This window comes from Copadichromis virginalis, linkage group LG22 (assembly GCF_057382275.1).
Source record: "Copadichromis virginalis isolate Kocher_CV1m ecotype Utaka linkage group LG22, C_Virginalis_male_GT1.1, whole genome shotgun sequence".
Taxonomy (NCBI): Eukaryota; Metazoa; Chordata; class Actinopteri; order Cichliformes; family Cichlidae; genus Copadichromis; species Copadichromis virginalis.
The window spans coordinates 25,817,037-25,840,517 of NC_140638.1; the positions used below are offsets into that span (position 1 = coordinate 25,817,037).

At 41.0% G+C, this 23,481-nt stretch overlaps 1 protein-coding gene and 3 non-coding genes across 4 annotated transcripts in view; 2 read left to right on the forward strand and 2 right to left on the reverse strand.

Moving 5' to 3' along the window:
* Nucleotides 1-18,972, reverse strand: part of LOC146683473 (ubiquitin carboxyl-terminal hydrolase 37-like) — a 47,154-nt gene extending 28,182 nt beyond the window's left edge. The window contains exons 1-3 of the mRNA XM_085445709.1: nt 18,824-18,972; nt 18,499-18,560; nt 18,221-18,282 (exon numbers count right to left, since the gene is read on the reverse strand). The gene's annotated coding sequence lies outside the window, so the exon portion shown is untranslated. The remainder of the gene's footprint in view (nt 1-18,220; nt 18,283-18,498; nt 18,561-18,823) is intronic.
* On the reverse strand, nt 4,216-4,287 carry trnah-gug (transfer RNA histidin (anticodon GUG)). The gene has a single exon. It is a non-coding gene; the product is annotated as a tRNA-His (tRNA).
* trnah-gug (transfer RNA histidin (anticodon GUG)) lies at nt 4,694-4,765 on the forward strand. Its single transcript has one exon. It is a non-coding gene; the product is annotated as a tRNA-His (tRNA).
* Nucleotides 9,749-9,820, forward strand: trnah-gug (transfer RNA histidin (anticodon GUG)). The gene has a single exon. It is a non-coding gene; the product is annotated as a tRNA-His (tRNA).
* Nucleotides 18,973-23,481: the final 4,509 nt, after the last annotated feature.

Below are 23,481 nucleotides of genomic sequence, written 5' to 3' on the forward strand. Positions count from 1 at the left end.
CTCATAAGTGGATATCAGGTTTTTGAAGAGCAAAATTTTGTATTTTGGTCTAGACAACCCAAAATGTTATGTCTACATATGTGGACACCAGGTCCTAGGAGGTTAAAACAAAATCTACTAGAGATCGTCCTTTTCTGGACCAGTGTTTGGCTTGCTCTCTGGGAACAACAAATTAGTGCTGTCAGCATTAACGTCATTAGGTAAAATGACGTTAACGCTGACAGCACTAATTTGTTGTTATTATTATTAATATTATTATTAATTTATTTGTAAAATAAATTAAATTTAAAAACCAAAGAAATGATTTAATTCTTTATTTTATTTTGTTTTATTAAAATCAAAATAACAACAAAAACAAAAAAAACTAATAAAAAAATATTAAAAGTATTCAGCAGTGTTTTGTGAAATTTGTAATGAGCCTTAGTTAAGTTGATGTCACAGAAGTTTCTGAATCATTTAGATTGTTCAACAAACTGATTCACTCAGGTAAAGATGGTGAGCTGGAGCAATGGTACCCTTGGAGTTCAGTTTAAGTTTTCAGACAAATATTCCCTCGATCAGTTGCAGCTTCTGCTTTTAAATAAATGATTTAGCTGCAAATGTTTAGCTACAGGTAGCAAAGTCCAAAAGTGACACCAGCCAAACATGCAAAAAATGCAAGATGGTGGTGCGCACAGATACAGCGGCTCTATGCTCTCCACTTACCCAATTTCACTGTGCAAGAAACTGCACAATGACAATAAAAAGCTCTAAGTCTAAAACAGTTTCCTGTCCAGTAAAATCGGGCAATTATTCGCTCCAGAGTTTTATCCTACTCCAGGTGAGCAGCCATCGACTTGTAATGAGCCAGCTAAAACAATAATTTCTCAGTGGCTCTTCTGGCACCAACAAGTGGGTGTGTTCTTCCATCGTGCAAGTGTCACGACACACTGAACATGGTCTGAACATGGATTTTCCCTCAATATTTCTTTTTCACCAGTACTATGGGGTATTTGTGAATATCCATGACTGACCCGGCCAGGTGGCCAGCTGGTCTTTGGACAGGGTCACGGCAGTTTCAAGGTTCAACAAAATCCCTTTCACTGACAGACTGAAGGAAAGCTCCTCAAAAATGGAGGGTCTTCAAGCTCCTCAGTGGCAGGAAAAGGTTTCCCGGACCCAGTGTTGTATATTTGTTTCCCAAAAGATTGAACTAGTGGAGAGAAATCAGGTTCTGAAACCATCCAGAAGACAAAGTCTCCAACTGGTTTGTGGAAGTCCAGTTTCTCCAAATTAATCAGCGGGTGAAATGTCTCTTCATGGATGGTTTTGATTCTGTTGTTATTCACGAACAAAGCCGTCAAAGCAGCATCTGAAAGAAAGTCATCTTTCATTGTTGTCTCCAGCGTGTTAAAAGAGAGATCGAGCTCAGTGATGAGTTTTGAAGCGGCTGCAGGGACTTCTCCAAGGTTTTGGCTCGAACAGTCGAAGGATGTTGTTCACAGTGGTGACACTGTTGACTGGTGATTGACAAGCACTGAGATACTAACATGACAAACACAAGAAACATCATGACTTATTCTCCTGAGTGCCTGCAAAACACAAACACAAAATCAAACTCAAAGCTTTTCTCTCAGATGCTGGTGTGGCACAATCTAATGATAAAAAAGGTCATGCTAACAGCTTTTGGAGCACAGCTGCACAAAATAACAGCTTTTGGAGCACAAAATGCATTACAGGTAAACCCAGTACCCAAACATGTTAACAAGGATAAAGAAAAAATCTGAAACAAAAGCAGGTAGTGTGGTGATTTATGTTGTGAGGATGCTTTCACTCCCATCAAAGTCACCCAGTGTTGAGAACCCAAATGAGCCCAAAAACCTCAAGTGGCTGCAACCAACAGCGAACGTCAAGAAGTGGATACTTGCATGTTGAGCCAGAAACATGCAGAAAACCCAAAAGAGGCAAGACAGCACATCTTGGTCCCACTCAGGCAGTACGAACACCTGGAAAGAGGAGCCCACAGTTCAGACCCAAGGTCACTGGTAAGGACACCAGCCAGTTATAAGTCTAGTTTTAATTTTCATTTTAGTGTTATGGCCTTTCTAAGGGTGGCCAGACCATAATATGAGGGTGATCCACCCCTGTCTGACCCCAAGCAGCACATCACACAACCAGTACAATTTTGATGGTGATTTTTTTTCACAGTGATTGAATTCTAACAAAGGAAAGGAGCGAACTATAGCTTCAGGGTGGACCCCAAAACAACAAACAAAAGGGACCGTATCTAAAGGATGTACAAAACTTATTTATGAAAAGAATAAAACCAAATGACAATGTCTTATCTCCCTAACTAAGAAAAACATGAGAAAAGGGTAATCAAATAAAAAGGCAGTCCACCCCTACATGCTCCTGTATAAAGAGACGGGTAACACAAAGCCTGCAGGTTGAGGTCCACGGCGGTGTCATCTTATATGTTGTCTCCAGGTCAAGGAGACAACATATAACATGGATAGACACAGATTTCAAAATAGCCAGCTGGAATGTTAAGGGGTTGAATAACGGGATTAAGAGGAAGAAAATATTAACATATCTAAAGTTATCAAGAGTTGATATAGCCTTTATTCAAGAAATGCACATGTGTAAGTCAGAAGCCTTAAAACTTAAATGTTCCTGGGTAGGTAAAGTCTTTTCCAGTCCTGGAACTGGTAAAAGTAGGGGAGTGTCGGTTCTGATTCATAAAGCAGTTAGCTTTACTGAAACAAAAGTAATAACAGATAAGGAAGGTAGATTTATATTGGTTTATGGACAACTACTGGACACACCAATAATTTTATGTAATATCTATGCACCTAATGCGGACATACTCGCCTTTTTTCACAACCTGTCACAGTATCTTTTGGAATTAGAAGGTGCACAAATAGTGGTAGGAAGAGATTTTAATCATATACTGGATCAAGACCTAGATAGATCACTTCCTAGGAGAGGCACAGAGAGTAAATCTGTAGTTGCCATAAGGCAGATGACCTCAGATTTAGGTCTGAATGATGTTTGGCGGACAATGCATCCAGAAGGCAGGGAATATTCCTTTTACTCTCCGCCTCATAATGTTTATACTAGAATCGACTACTTTCTTATTTCTGAAGCCTTAGTGAATAACTCTATAGATTCAAGTATTGGTAATATAGTATTCTCGGACCATGTGCCAATTTTTCTGTGTCTTGGAAATATTTTACAGATTCCTCAAAGCCGCAGATGGCATTTAAATGTGTCCTTAATTAACCCTTTAAGACCTACCATAGAACCAAGTCCGCCAGAGCTTATATTATATTTTTTCATGCTGTAGTGCCATTTTTGGAAGCATTTCAAGTTGCTATACATCAATACAACCATTATAGCCCAAGCTTTAATAATATGTCTGCATTAGGTGCACAGTAATTACACAAATTGCAAAAAAGTGCAATAAACTACAAAAAAATTGAAAATTGTTTTTGTTTTTTTAACATATATTTCTAGTCAGAGAAATTTAAGAGGCTTTTCCCTCAAAACTGTAAATACAAAAAAGTTGCACAAAATAGTTTCCCACCACAGGAAATTTATTTTAAGTGTCTTCATAGTTTTATTTTTGAAATACACCAATTTTTATACACTGCAGGAAAAACGAAAATAAATATTATAATGCAAATTTGCAAAATAACAGCATGTGCATCAAAATAAACTATTTCCAGCAGTGCAATATGAGTCCTAAGCATCCCAGAAACGACACAGAAAGTCATAAACTCAAACATAACTTTTAAAAACACAAATATAGGCTCATAAGGCCCCGATCGTAAAAAACTACATTTCCGCAAAATGACGTCTCTTCCGGTTTCGGGCAGGTCATGGCGGACATGCGACAGTTCACGCTGATGGACGTAGGAAGTGTTACAAACAGCTGATCGGATCGGCAAAGCGTGTTTCTGGAATATTATGTTTTTGTTGCTGCAAGTGCTTTTTATGCAGTTTTTGCAAAGCTATATGTGGAAGGAAACTGTGACTCAGTAAGCCGTTGTAGAAATGACAAAATAAAGTAAATAGTGCACAGCATGCGGTTGCTTTTTGTTACCCACTGATCACCGGTTACAAGTTGACTTCTTAAATTAATCTGTTTTTATTATTATATCAAACGTCATGTATCTGTTTTTGTCTCATCTCTCGTGGAAATTTCAGACAGGTGCTTTAAAAGCTTCACCTCAATGCCGTGACCCGGATTCGAACCGGGGTTGCTGCGGCCACAACGCAGAGTACTAACCACTATACGATCACGGCTGGTCAGCTGCAGACTGAAAGTCCATGTAGTCAGTCACCTCCAATCCACAGGAGTCCATTTTAAACCCACTAAGCAGGACTGTACATTTTAAGTTTGACACTTTTAGGTCGTATCAACATTAGAACTACAAACATTTCGTGCTTTTCACTGCCAGTTACAGTCTGGATCTTGCTTCTTTTTTTCTTACTTCACCATAAAAACTGGAATCTGCATGTTACATCTGACCTGCACGATGTGCAGAAGAGCACCAAAATGTATTTACGGTCAGACCACGCGAGGTCCCTGTGTTAATGCAGATACTGTTACTGTGCCACGTGCGTAAATGTGCGCACCGTAGACACAGAGTTTGAGATCGATATGAAGGAATAAACACAATAAAGATTGCAGATGATCATTTTCTGACCAGCCGTGATCGTATAGTGGTTAGTACTCTGCGTTGTGGCCGCAGCAACCCCGGTTCGAATCCGGGTCACGGCATTGAGGTGAAGCTTTTAAAGCACCTGTCTGAAATTTGCACAAGAGTCGAAACAAAAACAGATACATGACGTTTGATATAATAATAAAAACAGGTTAATTTAAGAAGTCAACTTGTAACCGGTGATCAGTGGGTAACAAAAAGCAACCGCACGCTGTGCACTATTTACTTTATTTTGTCATTTCTACAACGGCTTACTGAGTTAGGGAAAAGCAGCACAAGAGTTCAGAAATTAACGACAAAAAGCTGCGTCCATAAAGTCTAAGGCATAAAGGCTTTGACTTCTTGATATGACTCATCAACGCTGGATCAATGACATTTTTACTCATGTGTTCCTACACAAAAGGTGGCACTACAAACCAAACATTTTCTTATATTTTATACTTAATTTTTTTATTTGAATAACTATTTTACTTTATTACTTTTATTGTTTTTGAGAAAATGTGACATAACTTGATACAAATACTTGTTTTTATCTTAATTTTGAATTTTTTAAAATACTTTAACCCTTTTATTTTTGTGGCTGTGTTATGTCTTTGTTGGAAATCTTCTGTTCAATCACATTTGTTTTAATTCAGTGTCTTTTACTGTTACATGTCATCCATACTCTGATGGGTTTTGCATCCTTTCAACAACTTTGTGGATAAAAATGTACACGCACAAAGTCTGGTCAAAGTGTTCGTGCTTAACACGGTGCTGATCTCAGCTACCAGAAAGTCTTATCTGAAGCTGCTGTTTCTTCATTAAATCTCAGGATCACCTGTGTTTTTTCCCCAAGCTGGGAAGGTTTCATGTTGAATGCTTGTGATGCTCTTGCAGTATAACAACATATTTACTGGAACACTTTTTAGATTTCTGTAATTCTTGTAAATGTGACAACGCAAGAAAGAAACAACTAGAATTTTCCTCAACCTCGAGGTAAAAGTCAAGTTTTGTACTGTCATCAGAATAATGATTAGAGTTTCAATCATTATTCAATTACACACGTGTTTCATAAGGAGTTGGAGCAGGTGGACAATCAGTCAATCGGTGCAGCCTAAAGGCATTAAGTGACAAATAATTCAGCAAAGGAAACACATGATCACATCTTGCCACAAGAGGGCGGTAAAGGCATAAAATAAGATAAGATAAGATAAGATAAGATAAGATAGAACTTTATTAATCCCTCGGGTGGGTTCCTCTGGGAAATTCGACTTCCAAAAAAAGCACAGCAACGACCGAAGTTACAGTTACAGAATTGTTATATATATATATATATACACACACACACACACATATATAATACAGAGACAAATATAAATAAAATATACAAAGGGGGTAAATAGAATAAATAGGAATAAAAATAAAAATACAAGTGAATTGCACATTTCAAGTATTGAGTCTATTGCACTGTTGACTATTTACAAAAGTATTGCACAAGGTATTGCACAGTGAGGTGAAGAGGCACTACAGCTTAGTTGTTCCCCCCTCCTTTGTCCTCCTGTTTCCCCTCCCTCTCCCCTCCAGAGAGGAGTTAAACAGTCTGATGGCGTGTGGGACAAAGGAGTTTTTAAGTCTGTTAGTTCTTGTCTTGGGGAGAAGCAACCTGTCACTGAACAGACTCTTCTGGTTGTTAATGGCCGTGTGCAGAGGATGCCCAGCAGTTTCTTTAATGTCCTTTTCTCTGCCACTGTCACCAGAGTGTCCAGCTTCATGCCGACCATAGAGCCAGCCTTCCTGATCAGTTTCTCCAGCCTGCATGAGTTCTTCTTTGCTGTGCTGCTCCCCCAGCACACCACAGCATAGAAAAGTACTCCAGCAACCACCGACTGGTAAAACATCCTCAGGAGCTTCCTGCAGATGTTAAAAGACCTCAGCCTCCTGAGGAAGTACAGTCGGCTTTGGGCTTTTTTATACAGGTGCTCTGTGTTGCATGACCAGTCCAGTTTATTGTCCACCCACAGCCCGAGGTACTTGTACTTGTTGACCACCTCCACCTCCTCCCCCTCTACCTGAACCGGCAGTGGACCTTCTCTGGACCTCCCGAAGTCCACAACCAGTTCCTTAGTCTTTGAGGTGTTGAGTTGCAGGTGGTTTGTGTGACTCCATGCGACAAAGTTCCTCACCAGACTTCTGTACTCCTCTTCCTGATCATCCCAGATACACCCCATGATGGCCGTGTCATCTGCAAACTTCTGAATATGGCATAATTCAGAGTTGTAGCAGAAGTCAGAGGTGTACAGGGTGAAGAGAAGAGGGGACAGCACAGTTCCCTGTGGTGCTCCTGTGCTGCTGACCACAGTGTCAGACGTGATGTCCTTCAGCCTGACGTACTGTGGTCTGTCGGTGAGGTAGTCGCAGTGTTGGGAAGGTTACTTTTAAAATGTATTCCATTACAGAATACAGAATACATGCCCCAAAATGTATTCTGTAACGTATTCCGTTACGTTACTCAATGACAGTAACGTATTCTGAATACTTTGGATTACTTAATATATTATCATGCTTTTTACAACAACGTGAATGTACTATTGCTGTGTGATTTATTACTATTACTGAAGGTCCGCGACTCCGAACTGTAGTAAAGGGACCTCTGACTAATATGGCGGGGTCCCTGTCGGCTGGTAGCCGAAAACTAGCTTTACTTTGTTGTGTGGGTCAACTTTTCTTGCGAGAGACAGAGAGAGGCGTTGAAAGGCTGCTCCAACGGAACTTATTGTTTTCGGAGGAAAACACGAACACAGTGTACAGTCGAGTCTTAATAGCTTACTTACAACTGGGCTCGTCAGGCACTCTTCTTGGCTGCAGTGGTTATTATTATATTTACATGCTTCCAGCTCCCGTTTTTCCTCGATGACAACTCGTACCTTTCCATTCCCCTTTTTCTCCCTCCTCGCGCTCACAGACCCATAATGTGTATGGCAGTCCATTCTCCCTGCAACATGGACTACACTGCCCATGATGCTACATTCTTTAGAGCTATGCTTGTAGCATTCTGCCTGTTAGCTTAGCACAACAACGAAAAGGCGCTCTCTCACCCAGGAAACACACAGTCGCAGAGAGAGAGAGAGCGTCGCCCTGTAACCATGGCAACCGTAACGCTGCCGCCTGGAACAACAGAACGTAGCTGTCAAACAAAACCCAAACAGTCCTGACCCGCGACAAAATGAAACAGGAAAGTACCGCAGTGTAATCCATTTATTTCAACAAAGTAACTGTATTCTGAATACCACCCTTTTAAACGGTAACTGTAACGGAATACAGTTACTCATATTTTGTATTTTAAATACGTAACGGCGGTACATGTATTCCGTTACTCCCCAACACTGGGTAGTCGGATATCCAAGCCACCAGGCAGGGGTCCACCTCCATCCTGTTCAGTTTTTCCTGAAGCATACAGGGCCGGATGGTATTAAAGGCACTGGAAAAGTCAAGAAACAGGATCCTGACCGTGCCTTTTCCCCCATCCAGGTGTGAGTGGGCTCTGTGTAGGAGGTACAGGATGGCATCCTCCACTCCGACACCCGCCTTGTATGCAAACTGTAGTGGGTCCTGGGCATGTTGCACCTGTGGTCGGAGGAGGTTGAGGAAGAGCCGCTCTAGAGTCTTCATAAGATGTGACGTCAGTGCCACCGGTCGGAAGTCATTCAGCTCATTGGGCCGGTTCCTTTTGGGGACCGGGACGATGCAGGATGTCTTCCATAGGGCGGGCACTCTCCCCAGTCGCAGACTGAGATTGAAGACTCGTTGTAGAGGCTCCCCAAGTTCAGCAGCACACGCCTTTAGCATCCTAGGACACACCTTGTCTGGGCCTGCTGCCTTCCTGGGGCGAAGCTTCCTCAGTTGTCTCCTGACCTGATCCACTGTGACACTGGGAGATGTTTGGGAGGAGGGGAGGGGGGGAGATGTCTTGCTGCTGAGAGAGGGATTGGAGGAGGGGGGTGTCATGGTGTCAGGAAGGGGGGGAAGCGAGGGAGGTAGGAGAGTGGGGAGAGGACTCTGTAGTAAAGGTGAGGGTGAGGGTGGGGGGGTTGTGGGCTGGTCAAACCTGTTGAAGAAGTTGTTGAGTTCGTTTGCCTTCTCCACAGTCCCCCCCACTGTGCTTTTCTTGGTGTTGTGGCCTGTGATGGTTTTCACACCATTCCAGACCTCCCTCATATTGTTCCTCTCCAACTTCTGCTCCACCTTCCTCCTGTAGGTGTCCTTTGCTTCCCTCAGGCAGCGTTTCACCTCCCGCTGTGCTGCTTTCATCTCCTCCTTCACTTGCTCCTGAAAGCCTTCTTCTTCATATTGAGGACAGCTTTGACTTCCTGTGTTACCCACGGTTTGTCTAATCAGTTCCCAGAACTTAAAAAATGTTTGGAAACTCGTTGCCTCAAAACACCTGTACTGAGTGCTCACTCTACATCCTGACTCAGTACTCAGGACGTAGAGTGAGAAGAGAACAAAAGACAAAAAATGGAAACGCACACAAACAACTAGTCACCACTTAAAGTGTGAAGCTCCCCAAAATGAAATCATATCCACTCTGCCGTGACCCAGATTCGAACCGGGGTTGCTGCGGCCACAACGCAGAGTACTAACCACTATACGATCACGGCTGGTCAGAAAATGATCATCTGCAATCTTTATTGTGTTTTTTCCTTCATATCGATCTCAAACTCTGTGTCTACGGTGCGCACATTTACGCACGTGGCACAGTAACAGTATCTGCATTAACACAGGGACCTCGCGTGGTCTGACCGTAAATACATTTTGGTGCTCTTCTGCACATCGTGCAGGTCAGCTGTTACACGCAGATTCCAGTTTTTACGGTGAAATAAGAAAAAAAAAGCAAGATCCAGACTGTAACTGGCAGTGAAAAGCACGAAATGTTTGTAGTTCTAATGTTGATACGACCTAAAAGTGTCAAACTTAAAATGTACAGTCCTGCTTAGTGGGTTTAAAATGGACTCCTGTGGATTGGAGGTGACTGACTACATGGACTTTCAGTCTGCAGCTGACCAGCCGTGATCGTATAGTGGTTAGTGCTCTGCGTTGTGGCCGCAGCAACCCCGGTTCGAATCCGGGTCACGGCATTGAGGTGAAGCTTTTAAAGCACCTGTCTGAAATTTGCACGAGAGATGAGACAAAAACAGATACATGACGTTTGATATAATAATAAAAACAGATTAATTTAAGAAGTCAACTTGTAACCGGTGATCAGTGGGTAACAAAAAGCAACCGCACGCTGTGCACTATTTACTTTATTTTGTCATTTCTACAACGGCTTACTGAGTTAGGGAAAAGCAGCACAAGAGTTCAGAAATTAACGACAAAAAGCTGCGTCCATAAAGTCTAAGGCATAAAGGCTTTGACTTCTTGATATGACTCATCAACGCTGGATCAATGACATTTTTACTCATGTGTTCCTACACAAAAGGTGGCACTACAAACCAAACATTTTCTTATATTTTATACTTAATTTTTTATTTGAATTAATGTCTATTTTACTTTATTATATTAATTTTATTTGAGAAAATGTGACATAACTTGATACAAACAGCTGTTTTTAAAGATCATTTCGATTTTTTTGTTAAATACTTTAACCCTTTTATTTTTGTGGCTGTGTTATGTCTTTGTTGGAAATCTTAAATCTAACCTAAAATTCAGTGTCTTTTACTGTTACATGTCATCCATACTCTGATGGGTTTTGCACCCTTTTAAGAACTTTGTGGATAAAAATGTACACGCACAAAAGTCTGGTCAAAGTGTTTGTCCTTAACACGGTGCTGATCTCAGCTACCAGAAAGTCTTATCTAAAGCTGCTGTTTGTTCCTTAAATCTCAGGATCACCTGTGTTTTTTCCCCAAGCTGGCAATGTTTCACGTTAAATAAAGAATCAAAGAAATCCTGACTGTGTGTCATTTCCTCGAGCGAGTTGTTCAAAGATTCAAGATTCAGAGTGTTTATTGTCATGTATACAGAAGAAATAGCATTTCTCTGTGCAATGAAATTCTTCCTTTCCTGTCCATACGCAAATGCCAAGTTAGGGTAAGGGTTAAAGGAACAAGATAAAAATAAGTATAAAAATAAGAAAAAATATGAAGATAAATAAAGATAAAAATAAGGATAAAAATAACGAAAGATAAAAACACAAGTACAAAAATAAGTGTAGACAAGTGAGGTATGCAGATGTCAATGTAGATGGATGTACAAAGGAGCTTAATGTGCAAAATGAACTTAGTGTGCAACGTCCCCTGTTGTGCAAATTGCAGTTGAGTTACGTCAGCTGTTCAGGAGTCTGATAGCAGTGGGGCTGAAGGAGTTGTTGAGTCGGGACATTCTGGATTTCACACTTCTAAACCTTCGTCTCGAGGGCAGAAGTGTGAACAGTTCGTGTTGAGGGTGTGTGGGGTCTTTGTGGGTGGAGGCAGGTGTCCTCTGGACTCTGCGATGGTAGATGCTCTGCAGAGAGGGCAGCAGAGTCCTGATGATCTTCTCCGCAGTTGTTATCACTCTCTGCAGGCGTTTGCGATCCATAGCAGTAGTTCTGCCATACCATGCAGTGATGCGGCTGGTCAATGTGCTCTCCACAGTGCAGCTGTAGAAGCTGCTGAGGATCTTGGCCAACATACCAAATTTCCTCAGCCTCCTCAGGAAATACAGCCGCTGCTGAGCCTTCTTGACCAGCTGTGTGGTGTTCAGTGTCCAAGTGAGGTCCTCACTGATGTGAAAGCTGAGGTGCCAAAAGCTGCTCACCCTCTCCACTTCATTCTCCTGGATAAACAGCGGCTGGCGAGGCCTCTTCTTCTTGTTCATGTCCACTATCATCTCCTTTCTGTGTGCTCATACTCACATTCACAATTTGACATGTTTTTCTCAAAAACTTAAATGCTTGTGATGCTCCTGCACAATAACAATATATTTACTGAAGCACTTTTTAGGTTTCTGTAAATCTTGTGAATGTGATAACTCAAGAAAGAAGTAATTATGATTTTTCTCAACCTCAAGGTAAAAGTCAGAGGTCAAGTTTTCTGAAAATGTTCTTATGCGATAACTGAAGGACGGGGCAATGTATACCTTTTAAACTGATACCTTTATCAGTGGTTTTCTCAGTTTCTGTAATCCGATTACTTTTTTCAGGTAACGAGTAAAGTAAGGGATTACTATTGCAAAAACGGTAATTAGATTACCGTTACTTTCCCGTAGGAACGCTGCGTTACTAAAACCGTGATTTTTTGCGAGAATGTCTCATGACAGTGACGTAAGCAAGTGCGACGTTTGTGACAACAGCTGTGTGCAGAGCAACAATGGATAATATATCGAGTGCGGGAGAGAATGTGAGCGTGCAGCGTTTAAAGCGTGGAAGTACTGACCTTACTTTGAGTTTGATTCCATAAAAAGTGACAAAAACATTAGCATCCGTTGTGCGTGGGAAGAAAACTTCTTTTTACAGCAAAAAAACTCCTAAACTTCCAAGCAAGCACTGAGTGCGCTACCACGTAATGGGAAACTCACAGAGAAACTCGCGGATTCTTCCACTGACCGCTGCGGCACACCTGCACCAGGGTAAACCTCCACCTGCCCTACTCCTGCTTTACAGGTGAAAATAGAGCAACAGGACCGCTGAGTCTTTGACTTTATTTATTTTCTGCTGTGCTTTACTTGCATCTCAAAGAGTGAGTGTAAACACAAATATATATATATATATATATATATATATATATTTATTTTATGTGCTGGAATGTGCAGAAAATAGGTTTGAATATTAAACAAATTTCTTCCAGTCAGAGAATGTTGCATATAATTACATTTTTTGCTCAATGCATAAAGTTAAAAGATTAAAACTAATAAAACAAGTTTTAAAAAGGAACTTTTCCATTTGATTACATTTTGTATGATGGATTATGTAGAAAAAGTAGAATTGGGCTGAAAGATCTATCACTTTATCACCTATTCAGGTTGTAAATCGTGTTTTTAAAAAGTAACTAAGTAACTAAGCAATTAATTACTTTTGAAAATAAGTAATCAGTAAAGTAACGGGATTACTTTTTTGGGGAAGTAATCAGTAATTAATTACTGATTACTTTTTTCACCTGTAACTTGACCAACACTGGTCACTAATAGGGATGGGTATCGAAACCCGGTTCCTGTTGAGAACCGGTTCCCACTGTTTCAATTCCTTGGAATTGTTTGCCATTTTTGCAAACGATTCCCTTATCGATTCCAGTCGCCCCGAATGACGTCACCACGTTGCTGAGCGTCGCTTACCTGGCAGGAAACACGGTGCCTAAGCGCAGGGCTGGACTGGGACAAAAAATCAGCCCGGGCATTTTGACTAGAGACCAGCCCACCAGGTATTACAGGAAAAACCATAAAGCCTTTGAATGAAAACAAACGTTGTTGTGACAGTGATGTACACTGTCTTGTTGGTACATACAGTGGGGCAAAAAAGTATTTAGTCAGCCACCGATTGTGCAAGTTCCCCCACCTAAAATGATGACAGAGGTCAGTAATTTGCACCAGAGGTACACTTCAACTGTGAGAGACAGAATGTGAAAAAAAAATCCATGAATCCACATGGTAGGATTTGTAAAGAATTTATTTGTAAATCAGGGTGGAAAATAAGTATTTGGTCAATAACAAAAATACAACTCAATACTTTATAACATAAACTTTGTTGGCAATAACAGAGGTCAAACGTTTACTGTAGGTCTTTACCAGGTTTGCACACACAGAAGCTGGTATTTTGGCCCATTCCTCCATGCAGATCTTCTCGAGAGCAGTGATGTTTTGGGGCTGTCGCCGAGCAACACGGACTTTCAACTCCCGCCACAGATTTTCTATGGGGTTGAGGTCTGGAGACTGGCTAGGCCACTCCAGGACTTTCAAATGCTTCTTACGGAGCCACTCCTTTGTTGCCCGGGCGGTGTGTTTTGGATCATTGTCATGTTGGAAGACCCAGCCTCGTTTCATCTTCAAAGTTCTCACTGATGGAAGGAGGTTTTGGCTCAAAATCTCACGATACATGGCCCCATTCATTCTGTCCTTAACACGGATCAGTCGTCCTGTCCCCTTGGCAGAAAAACAGCCCCATAGCATGATGTTTCCACCCCCATGCGTCACAGTAGGTATGGTGTTCTTGGGATGCAACTCAGTATTCTTCTTCCTCCAAACACGACGAGTTGAGTTTATACCAAAAAGTTCTACTTTGGTTTCATCTGACCACATGACATTCTCCCAATCCTCTGCTGTATCATCCATGTGCTCTCTGGCAAACTTCAGACGGGCCTGGACATGCACTGGCTTCAGCAGCGGAACACGTCTGGCACTGCGGGATTTGATTCCCTGCCGTTGTAGTGTGTTACTGATGGTGACCTTTGTTACTTTGGTCCCAGCTCTCTGCAGGTCATTCACCAGGTCCCCCCGTGTGGTTCTGGGATCTTTGCTCACCGTTCTCATGATCATTTTGACCCCACGGGATGAGATCTTGCGTGGAGCCCCAGATCGAGGGAGATTATCAGTGGTCTTGTATGTCTTCCATTTTCTGATGATTGCTCCCACAGTTGATTTTTTCACACCAAGCTGCTTGCCTATTGTAGATTCACTCTTCCCAGTCTGGTGCAGGTCTACAATACTTTTCCTGGTGTCCTTCGAAAGCTCTTTGGTCTTGGCCATGGCGGAGTTTGGAGTCTGACTGTTTGAGGCTGTGGACAGGTGTCTTTTATACAGATGATGAGTTCAAACAGGTGCCATTCATACAGGTAACGAGTGGGGGACAGAAAAGCTTCTTACAGAAGACGTTACAGGTCTGTGAGAGCCAGAGATTTTCCTTGTTTGAGGTGACAAAATATTTATTTTCCACCCTGATTTACGAATAAATTCTTTACAAATCCTACCATGTGGATTCATGGATTTTTTTTTCACATTCTGTCTCTCACAGTTGAAGTGTACCTCTGGTGCAAATTACTGACCTCTGTCATCATTTTAGGTGGGGGAACTTGCACAATCGGTGGCTGACTAAATACTTTTTTGCCCCACTGTATGTATCAATCTAATAAACTTAAACCTACACCATCCTCCCCATTCTGGTATTCTAAACAGTACTTAGCCGAAACCCAAAGACTGCTTGGTTGAGTTAACTTCTTGAACTATCTACAACATATGGTGGAAACCTGACATTAAGACAGAAAAGACTAGATGTAAGACATGACCATTACTGAATATTAAAAATAATAATTGACAGATTTAGTGATATTTTCATAAACTATTTATTTACCATATCAATAAACAGCATGGCAGGGCAAAATATTTTTTCTAACATGGCAACCTTTAAAAAGTGAATGGAGACAGAAAGACAGTTTGAGAAAGAATAAAACTTAACTGACTTTTGATGGCATTTTACACAAAGTACTAGTACAGTATCTAGAAAATGTGGGAAAATACTGGCATCATGTACAGTACTTTCTTCTGAAGTAATTATGTTGGGACCCTGAAAAAAACTTACTATGTACAATAATGAATTTCTATAAATTTGACATCAGATGAAAACTTTGGTTGTAAGATTCGGATAATTATTTGTTAAAAGCTTGAAATTTTAAATGAGAATAAGAAAGAAAAGTATTTCTTTGTGCCCCCCTCTCCCTGTTAATGCCCTACCTGGCCCCCCTGACAAAACTTTGCTAGACCCGCCATTGCACAGTTACCAGCTGTCAGTTTAAAGGTGCTTCTGCTGTTTAACGCGACCTCCGCTAGTTTCCTCTTTCTGGCACAAAGCGGGAGATAAACAAGCAAGAGAGACGGAACTTGCGGCAGAAACGCTGATCATTGATCAGTTTCATGATTGAAGTAGCAGCAGGAGAGGGAGGGGGGAGAATGAGAGAAGAGGCAGCTGACAGCATAAAGACAGAATAAATCCAGCTTTTTGTCTTTTTTTTTATTGTAGCTGAAGTACAGAACAAATCGCGTTTATTTTCAGCTCAATACAAAACACGTAATATTAACTCTGAATACCAGAGGTATAGGCAACTCAACTAACTAACCTTATGAATAAAATAAAGTTCACCAGTAACATCATAGCACCCGCCCAACTGTATCGAAACTCCATCATGCTAGCTAGTACGCAGTACGAGTTATTGTAACTGACTGTAAAAAGTTAGCACAACGAAAATAAACTCCACCTAAACTTGGTTTATATCTGACCCAGATAGACTGCAGGTCATAACTTCTTACCTGAAGCTCATTTCACCTGACAGTCGGACCGGCGGCCGCCTTGGGTCTCTCCTCCTCCGCCTCCCCTTTCCCCCATCCACCTGCTGGCCTCCACCACTTGCTAATTTTACTGAATCTGTGAAAGCTCCACCATAGCCACTACCAAACAATTGAGTTATTTTTACACGTTTGCCAGCATCTGTCCAATCCGCCACCTTTCACTGTTTACACGGTTACGGAAAAAAAAGACAACAACAACAAAACATCGGCCCATTTAAAACGAAAAATTACCATCGGCCCACCGGGCAAATGCCCGGTATGCCCAATGGCCAGTCCAGCTATGTTTGCGCCCCTCCCGTCTCTGCTCAGCAGAAACACAAGAGTGACGTGCAGCGTGAAGCGAAAAAAAGTGAGAGAGAGGGTAAGAGAAAGAAAAAAAAAAACCCACGGCTTGCATCGTTCACTTCAAAGAGTCAGCTCTAAGAGCCATTTCGTTTGCGACCGACCCATCACTACAAAAAAAGCTACACAGGAGAGAAACCACTCAGTTGCCCTGTGTGGCAAGACATTTGGCCTCTTTGGAAATTTGAAACAACTCCTGAGGATTCACACATGGTAGAAATCCTTTGGCTGCTCAGAATGTGGAAAAACATTCAGCTCTAAGTCTGACCTGAGGGTTAACATGCGAATCCACACAGAATAGAAAAGATTCATCTGTAGCCTCAACATTAATTAAACAAACTTTCACTACCTCATATAATAATCACCAGTCTCCTGATTTGATGGTGGATGGTGCTTGGTGGGTAGAGTAGCTTTAAAGAGGAAGTGATGGAGAAGATGGAATTGGCCTTCAGAGTGTGAGAACTGCTTTTCTTCTCATGTTACTCTGTGAAGCCAGAAGATCCAGAGCACAATAGTAACACCATGTGCAAGTAATTAATGGATCAATTAATGGGTTTCTTGTCGTGTTTTTTTTTTTTTTTTCATCTCTAATCAGGGGCGGTTCTAGGATCAGAACTTTGGGGGTGCTGAGCACCCAGAGAGCTGCCCAGCCAGGCAAGATAAACCTGTCTCTGTCAGTCCCTGCATCCTTAAATATTGTCCCGAGTTCTCTCTGACTGTCTCCTTGGTGCACTTAAACCCCTGTTCCTCCCTGTCCTCATCGTCTGTTATCTTCGTCTCCGTTATCAGTCATCATCATTTTACCATCTCTGTGCAAGTCTGCAAATTTCTTTATTAAATCATAAGATTCTTAAATTCATCAAGTCTCTCTGTCCCTGGGTCCTCATCACAAAACATGACATCACTGTTTTGTACATTTTAACACAATTTAATCCCCACATTTGTGAAAGAAAAGCAAAACACTTTTTTGAAAAGTCTGTAACAAAACCATCAAATCTGATAAGGGTTATTTAAATGCTGCAAAAGAAGAATGGATTGGGATAGAAAAAAATACATATCCTAACCTTAATTACTGGGGGAGAATAATGAATGATGCTCATTGTGAGTAAAAAGTAAACTGAGTGCATTTTTTGGACAGATATTCATTTTTAATGTGTATGTATAATATAATACAAATACATAAAAAACACTCCCAAAACAGAATAAATTATTACAAATAAATTATTACAAAATATTAATAAAAACTATAAAAATGGAGGCAACTTTGCCTGTGGTAGAATGTATACAATGTATGAAAAAAATCTTTATTGCAGAAACTAATTTAATAATACTAATTTTGTGTTGTAAGATTTATGACTTTCATGCTTTCATAGCGGTACTTAGGAGAGCTTGACATTTTTCTCAGGTGGTACACACTGTAAAATGTTTGAGAAACACTGATAAGTTAAGTGTATGTGTGCTTTTGGAAAACATTTAAAGCTGCTGTACAGAATCTTTGAAACAAGCTTAAAACATTTTTAGAATATAAACAGAGCATCTGCTTCTCTTTAAAGCTCCTCACTCCACCAGGGCTGTTTGGCACTTTCTGATAGAGTGCAAATGTAATGTATGTACTGCGGCTGAGGTTTTAGTAGAGTTGTGGCTGAACCACATAAAAATATATCATTAATTTTAATCTCCCCAATCAATGATAATGTTATGTTGGAATGTTGTTAAAGAGGGTCAAAAATGTTTCAACCCAGTTTGTTTTGCAGATTCTGTATAGCAGCTTTAATATAGGGAGGACACAACTTCCAGATTGTGTGAGTAAAATCAGGTTTTTTCTCTTTGTCAGTTTAACAGTTTCTGTTGTGCCTGTCACTGTTCCCTGTCTGTTTTCTTACCTGGTTCTTCCTGACCTTGTACTTTCTCCTCATGTTCCCTCTTTCCTCTCTCCCTCTTTGGACTGACAATCATACACAAATAGATTGTATTCAATTAGATGAAAAATTACATTAATATGAAAAAATTTCTAATAAGATCACTAACAAAAAGTCTTCTCTCAGTCTACTTTCAACAAAAAGGCAAATAACCACATGAACATCTAATAAAAGATATAAACATTGAAACACTGATCCAACATTATTCTTGAATGACGGATCATTTGATTTTACACTTTTACCTGAATGTGGCTCCTTTTTTTGGAAAAACTTCCTTATATCCATTATGAACCTGGCTGTCTCTCTGTACACACACACACACACACACCAGGAGTTTATAAGGTTAATGGGCATTCAGTCAGTTAGCTAGTTAGTATCCATTTCAAACAGGACAGTGGTAACCAAAAGTAGGCTGCGGACAATTTTAAGTTTTAGATTTTAAATAGGCTGTATACATTTCAATGGGAGCAACAGGACGGTCAAATGTCGCTGATTTTACTACAGAGCAGGACGGATTGTAGGGTAGCTAACATTGTCGGAAAACACGTTTTCAACACTGCAGGTTACCTGGTGTAATGCTTTTCAGCTAAAAAGAAACATGGTCTGACTCCTACCTAACTATATAAAGAGTAACTGAAGGTTAAATGCAGCTAATATGTCCTGTTTTAAGCCAGGCACTTAAACCTCCACTCCGCTGCGTCTCAGCCACCATCTCTGGCAGCAACGGCGCTAGAGCCAGAGTAGGGGAGAGCTGGAACAAACCATTTTGGGAGGGGGGGGTTATCTATACTTTTGTTGTTAAAATGTTACGTCTCAAACAAGTACAGTACTGTATGCTTTTTATATTTTTAGTAATGTGTCACACAAAGAGCAAATATTGTCAAAAAAAGTAAGAAATCTTTGGGGGTGCTTTGATTCCTTTTGGGGGTGCTTAAGCACCCCTAAAAATGGGCTAAAATCGCCCCTGTCTCTAATGCTGAAAGTTATTTAAGACCCCACCCCCTACTGCAGAGAGTAAGTTTTAGTTAAGGAGGAATCAATAAACCTGATAAGAAATATATTAGTGAACAAGCCAGAGTGCAATGATAAAAACATTCTGACTGATACTATGTAATACATAATTCAGTGTAAATCTGTAAGACTGTATGTGTTCAGCTGATCAGTCTGCTCTGTGTCACCAATAAATCATAGTTTTAAATACTTGATGACACTTTGCCTTGTGTGTAAATAGGTGTGAACACTGCAACATTATTATTATGGTACATGAAATTTCTAAATGTTAGGTGTATTCTGAGTTTGTGGGACAGTTAGTCCCTTCATTCTTGGAGATTAACTTCAAAGCTGCTCTGAGTCCTGTAACATTCTTGGTTTAAGAGCAGAACTGAAGTGAAGTCCAGTCATTGAGATAAATTTCATAGCAGACGGTAGGAGTGGTCCGAGTCCAAAATAGATCTAAGTGTGCAGAGTCACTGCTGCCTTCAGTGACCATTCACCATTCACTCCCTGAGACAGCAGTGGGCCAAATCTATTATGTCAGATAATTTGAAACTCCTTCAGGGGCTGATACGAGTTCACTGTTACAGCCGATAGGAACTCCTGCTCAACACAAAAACTACAACCCTGGATTCTTGAAAAGGTCTAAGTAAGACTAAAAATGTTTTAGTTTAAAATAAGTTTACACACTGTTTTTCAGCAACAGAAGTGGGCTGCAGCAAGTAATGAAAATGCAGTTAATTAAACTGCTTTTCATTATGCAGTGAAGCAAAGAGCAAATAAAGATAAACACCAATAAGAAAGAAAACATACACCTAGGTACACACAGGTGTATGGTTCTGTGTAGAAAAAGACCTGTACATCTTTCTTGGAAAAAAGGAGCCTCATATAAAGCCTCTTTCTAAAATAAAGCTTTATTTAAACAGATGTTCTGTAGGCAACTGATTAATAAGGGGGTCAGAGGTCCATCAGTGACTGTGATGCAGTAACAGTGAAATGTCCATCAGTGATTGGCGCGTCAGTGTGATGTCATCCTCTAGTCATGTGACTCTTAAAGCAGGCTAAGAGGATTACTGAATCTCTCTTCAGTTATTGTCTGCTTCAGTCTTTTGTTTTCACAGAAGAAGACAAGGCATTTGTGGGTTGTCAAGATTTATTAATCACCTGATGAAATTGTAGATGAAGCTTAGTGAATTCTCTGTGTTTCTGCTGCTGGTCTGCATCTCTCTGCAGAGAGCTGACAGCCATTTACCTAACTTCAGTCCTGGAACTCCCCCTCTGCAGGTAGGACAAATGCAAGCTGGGAAGAAAACCAGTAACCCTGACACTGAGCTAATCAGCTGCAACCAAAGTCAGCTCTGATTTTGACTTAAATCAGAAGTGTATTATTCAGATTAATACCACAGGTGGCAAATTTACAGGCAATATTTACTTCAGTAGAAGTACAGATACTTGTGTTAAAATAAAGCTTCAGTAAAAGTTGAAGTACGGATTGAACTTCTTTACTGACATAAAACTGAAAAAGTACAGCTCCAGAGTAACCAGACAGGATAATGTATATTTAAATATATAACTTTCTACAGGACTGAATATAATATTTTTATGTAAAAGTCCAGAGCCTCTGAAGATTATCTGAGTACTTCTAACATTACACAAAGCAAAGGTGTCCATCACGCTTGTTCATGAAACTTGGTTTATCCATTTTCTGGAGCGAGCCAACAGTGAAGCTCTGAAGATTTCCCTCTGAGGGAGCTGTAGAGATCAATGGTGAAGATCATTGATCTATGCAATGAGCTTTAGTCTTTCTGATGTTTCTGAAATTATGCCTCTCTCAGTGGGTCAACAGAACATCTGGCACAGGACAGCTGTGATAAAAGAAAGGGAGGAAGTTTCTCCAAACCTCTGGACCCAGGAAACCCAGCTTGGTCCTGATGGTCTCCCTCATTAGGTTTACTTAACTGTGAATCTAGCTGTTGATCATAATGTGAACGATGTTATTACATGAAAAGAACAAATTACACTAGTTTTTATTTAAAGTTTATGTGTTACCAGGCTGTAGAGTGCTCAGTGAGTGTAATGGATCTAAAACTGTTTAAATCTTTAGTCTTATATCATCCTCAGTCTTATGTTAAAATCTCAAAGGACAATGTTTGATGTTTAGTAAAGACGCTGGATTTGTGATTCCTTGCAAGCTTTGTTTAATGGGTAACTGAGCAGGCATTACATGCAAGCAGCTTGACTCCAGCGTCTTCTTACTGCATGCATGCGCAGTGCACTATTCTGAACAGGTAATAATAATAATAATAATGGATTGCATTTATATAGCGCTTTTCGGGACCCTATTCAACCCCCATTATTAAACAATACCAGTCAGATGTTCTATGTCCCCTTTCTTTAGGTTAAGACTGTATAAACAACAGATTCTAATCCACAACATTATAGCCTGGACATTAACCATTCACTTCAAACCTGGAACTGTCATTGGTAAGAATATAGTAAACATTTAACATTTGACCTTGTCAACATCACGTTACATGTAGTTTCCATGGATTTTGTTTTCTTTGTGCTCTGGGGAACAGGCGGTTGATGGTTGGACCACGGTAGAGTCATCGTGGGAATCTCTGTGTTGTGGTGGTGCTTCAGGGACTGGGAGGACATGCCTGCGGTTCCGCCTATACTCTCCGCCTCCTGACTGGACAATGTATGATCTGGATTTCTTATTAGTCCCTAAGGAGTCATGTCCATGATGCGTTTGCATCCTCACAACCTCACTTAGCACGAGGGGACGGAGTGGTGTGCTGGAGTTGTCATAGCATTTCTTTTGTGCATGGCGCTTATGAACTAGGCTTGTCTTAACAGCTGTGTTGCTTTTGGGCCTGGGAACCAGCAGATGTTGCATGATAGTGCATGTTTGCCTTGACATGAGCCTTTCAGCTGGAGAACCTAGTGTGTGAGCTTGAGTGGCTCTTTTTGTTTATGTGGCCTGGTACTGTTGCACACCGGACACGCAATTGTTTCTTGCCCTATATCTTCAGTTATTGTGGGCCAAAACATGATAGCATGGGCCCTGCGTTTAGTAGCTTCTGTGTCTGGGTGCCCTCTGTGGAGGACAGTGATTTAATCCTTTTGTAAAGACTTTGGGATCACTGTCTTCAGGCCTTTCTTGACAATGTCATCTTCAAGGGGGAGTTTATTTGATATGGGTAGTATTCACGAATTTCTGTGAGCAGCTGAGTTTGTCTGCAAGGCCAGGCCTTCATTGTGACAGTGCTCAGTTTCTGTAGCTCTGGATCGGAGGCAGTGTGCTCCCACAGTTCAGTCAGCCTAAGGAAGAGATGTGTTGGATCAACATGATCTTGTTGTTGGGTTCGGGAGCAAACAAAAGCATTCTAGCTTTTTAAATGGCAATGTGTAGCTTTTTAAATAGGTTTAATGTATGTGTTGTAGGTTGCTAACATTATTCCCTCCTGTTTTACATTTTAAAAGCTTGTGTTTTCAATTATCAGTACAGCATCACTTTCAGGTGCATTTTCAATGCTTACTTCATTTAAATGCAATCTTCCATGTCCTTCTTTGGGTCCTCCTGGGCAAATGTGTAGTAAATAAAGGTATTAGTCACCATCCTTTGTATCATGCTTTTTATGCAGGGGAGAATACAGGTCACAGCAATAAACATAAGAACTAAAACAACAAATACTGGGGTCACAATCTACAGTAGCATGTGCTACCAAGGTCCAGAAGTCAGCCATGCGAGCCAATCCTGTGTTGAGGCTCATGGTGTGTGGTCTGCCACATGCCTTTGCAGCACGGTTAAGTTCTGTAGGTCCTCATAGATGTCGCTGCCAGTGGAGTATTCGTCTGGAATGAATGTGCAACATGTCTCACCAATTAGCTTACACACCCCACCTTGGGATGCGGTTAGCAAGAATGTTATACGGCCATAATCCAGAGCTGTGAGTGGATAGTGGCATGTGGGCACATACGTAGCAGTCCATCTTGTTGTTAAGGTGCGCCGTGGTGTTCATCATCTGCCACCAAAAGTTCGTAGAATAGCCATGAGTCCCATAGTGCTTCAGCTGTCGTCACGAACAGGAATACTTTCAGCCACGCTGTCATCCTTGTTGCTGACTAAAGGTAAGGGAGTCATTGGTTTCTTCACCGGGTTTGAGATGGAAGGTCCTAGAGGCTTTCTTCCCCCTTTGTAGTTGGACTCGGGCTCAGCGTCAAGGTGC